General features: G+C 46.8%; 1 pseudogene; it reads left to right on the forward strand.

Annotated features, from left to right (window-relative positions):
- Window positions 1-570: 570 nt before the first annotated feature.
- Window positions 571-1297, forward strand: LOC102118215 (rho-related GTP-binding protein RhoG-like; annotated as a pseudogene).
- Window positions 1298-6503: the final 5206 nt, after the last annotated feature.

Genomic DNA, 6503 nt, shown 5'->3' on the forward strand with positions numbered 1-6503 from the left:
AGGTTCCTCTGCTGCTCTATAGCCAGAGACCCAAAGTGAGAGCCATGTTTCTTGATTCAACCCTGGAAACCTTCTATGATAATTTAAAAAAAATGACTAACCATTTATTGAGCACCCATAATATTTTAGCACCTTTGATACAGTAGATCCAGACCTCATGACAACAGTGTAACACAAATACCTATGTGTATGAATGGTTTTTAATCTTTTTGAGCTCACCAAAAGATTAAAAAGCCTTTTGTGAGATACTGGTGACAGCTCTGGATCTTCTTTCCAGAAAAATTCAGTTATGCACATATACATAGTATTGTACACAACTTCAGAAGAGGCTTCTAGGACCTACTGAAGCCCATCCTCTAGTAGTCCACAGACTCCAGGGTAAGAACTCTTGACTTATACAACCCTTTGCAGCTGACTCTTTTATAGCATTAAGGGTATAGAGAATGTAGGGGGCATCTTATCCTCCTCATCTTCTCCTCAGAGAGAAATGTTTAGAATAGCTCCCTACATTAACCAAGTATCTCTGAATATTCTTTCTTTCTCTCTTGTACATAGGACTACAAGGGAAGAATGCAGACAATCACATGTGTGGTTGTAGGAGATGAGGCTATAGGTAAAACCTGCCTCCTCATCAGTTACACAACAAACGCCTTTCCTGAGGAGTATATCCCCACTGTCTGACAACTATAGCGTCCAGACATCTGTGGATCGGCAAATCGTCAGCCGGAACACGTGGGACACTGCTGGCCAAGAGGAGTATGACTGACTGCGAACACTCTCCTAACCCCAGACCAGTATCTTTGTTGTTTTTCCACTGGGAACCCATCCTCTTATGCCAATGTGAGGCATAAGTGGCACCCAGAGGTCTCCCATCATTGCCCCAATGTGCCTGTTCTGCTGGTAGGCACCAAGAGGGACCTGTGGAGTGACCTTGAGACAGTGAAGAAGCTGAAGGAGAAGAGCCTAGTGCCCATGACTCCCCAGCAAGGCACTTCCCTGGCTAAGCAGTTGGGGGCTGTGAAGTATCTGAAATATTCGGCCCTGATGCAAGATGGGGTGCATGAGGTATTTTCAGAAGCTCTCTGGGCTGTGCTTTACTCTGCTACAAAGAACACCAAGAAGTGCATCCTCTTATAGCTTCTGGGTGCTACCTGGGGACTGCACCTAAGAAGTATAAGGGTGATATTCCTTTGTCAGTAAAGAGTGCCAGCATGAGCCATTTGTCTCTTCTAGAAACCCTAGACTGCAGGATATTGAGCTTTTGGAGGAATGAAGACAGACTTTTTTGTGCATAGCTGCTTTTAAGTTTGGTCTGACCTTTTGGAGGAAGGGGTGTGTGTGTGTGTGTGTGTGTGTGTGTGTGTGTGTGTGTGTGTGTGTGTGTGTGTCCCCTGTCGAAGTGGTAAGAGGAGGTGCCACTCAGTGCTCTTCTTTTCTCTCCTGGCCAGGTAATGATAAGCAGAGCAGCTTAGGACTGTTCATTGTAGACTTTGGTCTGACCTTTTGGAGGAAGGGGTGTGTGTGTGTGTGTGTGTGTGTGTTTCATTGTAGACTTTGGTCTGATCTTTTGGAGGAAGGGGTGTGTGTGTGTGTGTGTGTGTGTGTGTGTGTGTGTGTGTGTGTGTGTCCCCTGTCGAAGTGGTAAGAGGAGGTGCCACTCAGTGCTCTTCTTTTCTCTCCTGGCCAGGTAATGATAAGCAGAGCAGCTTAGGACTGTTCATTGTAGACTTTTGCTTGTCTGCTTTTAAATCTAATTGGAGCTTTCCTTGCTGTATTTACCACTGAGCAAGTGCCTCACAGAAGGACAAGGTTATTCGGTTTTTATTTATTTATTATTATTATTATCGTTAATATTTTTTGAGACGGAGTTTCTTTCTTGTCACCCAGGCTGGAGTGCAATGATATGATCTCGGCTCACTGCAACTTCCGCCTCCCAGGTTCCAGCAATTCTCCTGCCTCAGCCTCCCGAGTAGCTGGGATTACAGGCGCCCGCCACCATGCCCGGCTAATTCTTTCGTATTTTTAGTAGAGACAGGGTTTCACCATGTTGGCCAGACTGGTCTCGAACTCCTGACCTCAGATGATCCACCCACCTCAGCCTCCCAAAGTGCTGGGATTACAGGTGTAAGCCACCATGCCTGGCCTATTTTTATTATTTTTTTGAGAATCTCACTGTCACCCAGGCTGGAGTGCAGTGACACGATCTTGGCTTACTGCAACCTCCGCCTCCTAAGTTTCAAGCAATTCTCCTGCCTTCTGCCTCAGCCTCCTGAGTAGCTGGGACCATAGGCACGCACTACCACACCTGGCTAATTTTTGTATTCTTAGTAGAGATGGACTCTCACCATGTTGGCCAGGCTGGTCTCAAACTCCTGACTTCAGGTCATCTGCCTGCCTCTGCCTCCCAAAGTGCTGGGATTATAGGTATGAGCCACCATGCCCGGCTGGTTATTCAGTTTTTAAATCATTGCTTTAAACTTTCATATACGAGGTTGCTTTTTTTTTTTGGGGGGGGGGAGGTTATTGCGACAGGTCTTGTTTTGTCATCCATGGAGGCTGGACTGCAGTGGCAGTGGCATGAACATGGCTCACTGCCATCTCGACATCCCAGGCTCAAGGGATCCTCTTGCCTCAGCCCCCCAAGTAGCTGGGACCATGAGTGCGTGTCACCATGTCTGGTTAATTTTTTTATTTTTGTAGAGATGGTGTTTCACCATGTCACCCGGGCTGGTCTTGAACTCCTGAGCTCAAGTGATCCTCCCATCTTGGCCTCCCAAAGTGCTGGGATTACAGGTGTGAGCTACCGTGCCTGGGCAACTAATTTTTGAAAACCATATTATGGGCTGGGCGCGGTGGCTCACGCGTGTAATCCCAGCACTTTGGGAGGCCGAGGCGGGCGGATCACAAGGTCAGGAGATCGAGACTGTCCTAACACGGTGAAACCCTATCTCTACTAAAAAATACAAAAAATTAGCCGGGTGTGGTGGTGGCTGCCTGTAGTCCCAGCTACTCCTGAGGCTGAGACAGGAGAATGGCATGAACCTGGGAGGCGGAGCTTGCAGTGAGCCGAGATCATGCCACTGCACTCCAGCCTGGGTGATAGAACAAGACTCCGTCTCAAAAACAAAAAAAAACAAAACAAAAAAAGGAAACCATATTTGTGTGATTCCTGGGTGTTCCCAGTGTTGACATGTTACTCCCATTCTTGAGATGAGACATTTTCACAAAAATGGTTTAGGAGCATTTTTTAAAGTTCTGTGAGATGGTAATAGATGTTCCTTAGAAGAGTTCTGTCAGAAGAACAGAACTCTGTTCTTCCTACTGGGATTTTAAAAAAAAAAAAAAAGGGGAAAAAACGGTTCTGTCATCAAATAGGTTCAAGAACCAGCAATTTAAAATAGTGGTGAGCCCGGTTGCTCATGCCTATAATCCTAGCACTTCGGGATGCCAAAGCATGTAGATGGCTTGAGCTCAGGAGTTTGAGACCAACCTGGGCAACATGGCAAAACCGTCTCTACAAAATATGTGAATATTTGTAATCCCAGCACTTTGGGAGGCCGAGACGGGCAGATCACGAGGTCAGGAGATCGAGACCATCCTGGCTAACCCGGTGAAACCCCGTCTCTACTAAAAAATACAAAAAACTAGCCGGGCGAGGCGGCGGGCGCCTGTAGTCCCAGCTACTCGGGAGGCTGAGGCAGGAGAATGGCGTAAAACCCGGGAGGCGGAGCTTGCAGTGAGCTGAGATCCGGCCACTGCACTCCCGCCTGGGCGACAGAGTGAGACTCCGTCTCAAAAAAAAAAAAAAAAAAAAATGTGAATATTAGCCGGGTGTGGTGGTGTGCGCCTGTAGTCCCAGCTACTTGAGGGGCTGAGGTGGGAGGATCACTTGAGCCTGGGAGGTCGAGGCTGCTGTGAGCTGGGTTGGTACCACTGTACTCCAGCCTGGGTGACAAAGGGAGACTCTGTCTCAAAAATGAACAAATAAATAAATAAAACTGAACAGGTTCTTTAATGGCAAGACTTTATAAGTTAATGTGACGTATGAAACATTTCTCAAACTTATTTCACCACTGAATTTTTTTTTTTGGTCCCATGCAACACCTATTAATATGTCTGGTGACATCATTTTTTTTTTTTCTTTTCAGATGGAGTCTCGCTCTGTCGCCCAGGCTGGAGTGCAGTGGCATAATCTTGGCTCACTGCAACCTCCGCCTCCTGGGTTCAAGCAATTCTCTGCCTCAGACTCCTAAGCAGCTAGGATTACAGGCACCTGCCACTGCACCGAGCTAATTTTTGTATTTTTAGTAGAAACAGGGTTTCACCATCTTGGCTAGGCTGGTCTTGAACTCATGACCTCATGATCCACCCACCTCAGCCTCCCAAAGTGTTGGGATTACAGGCATGAGCCACCGTGCCTGGCCGACACCATTTCAAAGAAGCTGGGTTAATGGGAACTAGGAATTTCCAAGGAAGAGGCTGTAAAACCAAAAAGCATAATGTAGTCTTGTTCTTTTGGTGTTTTCCTCTTCATGCCTTTGAGACAAATGTTTATCAGCATAGTCTTATTTGTTCCTCTGCTTTAGGAGATGGGTCTGGCCCTTAGTCATGATAGTGCATTGGAGGTGGGATCTGACAGTGAGATCTGCTATCACATTCTGATAGCACTATGGGCCTTGTGATGTGGAATTACCAATCCCTCTGAAAAAAAGCTTATGTCTGAGTCTTCCCTGTGGCCCCTCTCACTTTCAGCTTTAAGGACAGACCACTCGCCGGGCGCGGTGGCTCAAGCCTGTAATCCCAGCACTTTGGGAGGCCGAGACGGGCGGATCACGAGGTCAGGAGTTCGAGACCATCCTGGCTAACACGGTGAAACCCCGTCTCTACTAAAAAATACAAAAAACTAGCCGGCGAGGTGGCGGGCGCCTGTAGTCCCGGCTACTCGGGAGGCTGAGGCAGGAGAATGGCGTAAAAACCCGGGAGGCAGAGCTTGCAGTGAGCTGAGATCCGGCCACTGCACTCCAGCCTGGGCGACACAGCGAGACTCCGTCTCAAAAAAAAAAAAAAAAAAAAGGACAGACCACTCAAGGTTAACCTCCAATAGGGTGCAGTTGCTCACTCCTGTAATCCCAGCTACTCACAAGGCCAAGGCAGGAGGACTGCTTGAGGCCAGGAGTTCCAGAGCGGCCTAGGCAACATAGGGAGACCCCCATCTCTATTAAAAGAAAAAGGAGAAAAAAAATAAGTTAAGCCCCTAAATAAAACTAACAAATAAAATACTGTCCTGCCAGTCATTGGAGTTCTGTGCTTTTTCTGAGACTTCTCTTTTGCCCTCGTGTCTGGGTTTAGCTTGAGTCTACACAGGCTGTCATGCTTGCTTCCTGTCCTTCCCTGCTCGGAACATCTCCCTGTGTATTTATTCAGCTCTGTGTGCCTTTTGAGGTCTTTTAGTTGCTCCAAAAGTTTTAGCATGTTTGATCCTTTTTTGTTTTTTTGAGATGGAGTCTCACTTTGTCGCTCAGGCTGGAGTGCAGTGGCACTATCTCAGCTCACTGCAACCTCCACCTCCTGGGCTCAAGCGATTTTCCTGCCTCAGCCTCCCGAGTAGCTGGGATTACAGGTGCCCACCACCACGCCCAACTAATTTTTGTATTTTTAGTAGAGACGGCGTTTCAGCATGTTGGCCAGACTGGTCTGGAACTCCTGACCCCTGGTGATCCACCCGCCTCTGCTTCCCAAAGTGCTGGGATTACAGATGTGAGCCACTGAGCGCGTCCCAGATCCATATCTCCAGCCACTGAGGTCATTCCCCTTGTGGTTATAAAGGAGTTCAAGTTTTGCTGGAGTTGCTAAGCTTGCCCCAGGGCAATAAGAGTCAGATTCCATGTCCTAGTGGGCCTGCTTCTCTTCCCTGCTTGTATTTTCCACCTTTTTCATTTGATCCGGAAGGAAAACTTACTTCTTCACCTGGTGCACAGTGGTTGATAACTCCACTGTGCACACATGCTCCCCGTCAAATAGCATTGGGTTTTTGAGAGTTTAGGAAATGAAGCTAAGGGATTGCATGGTCCCCACCCCCTGCAGTGGGTAAAGTGTCTGTGCTTTGTTCTGTGGTAGCCTCCCTGTTGTTCTTTGACAAGGTTTGGTCGGCACAGCCTCCTGGACAGGGCTGACAGATAAAATACCCAATGCCCTGTTAAATTTGAACTTCAAATAAACAGATAATTTTCTATAATTTTTCTAAATCCCCCAATTCTGTATTTTTTTCAACAGAAAATTTTCAGTGTATATACCATGCAATATTTGGAACATACACTAAAACATTATTGTTTATCTGAAATTCAAATTTAATGGGCCATCTCGTGTTTTTATTTGATAAATCTGTCAAGCCTACTCTTGGAGAATCTGGAACCTGAAAGTCAAGCAGATATCAAGTATTGATAGAAGATAAAAGGTTACATAAGCTTCCTATTCTCCTTCCTTTTCTTCTGGTTTCTCTTTTC

The sequence above is a fragment of the Macaca fascicularis genome, chromosome X (assembly GCF_037993035.2).
Source record: "Macaca fascicularis isolate 582-1 chromosome X, T2T-MFA8v1.1".
Taxonomy (NCBI): Eukaryota; Metazoa; Chordata; class Mammalia; order Primates; family Cercopithecidae; genus Macaca; species Macaca fascicularis.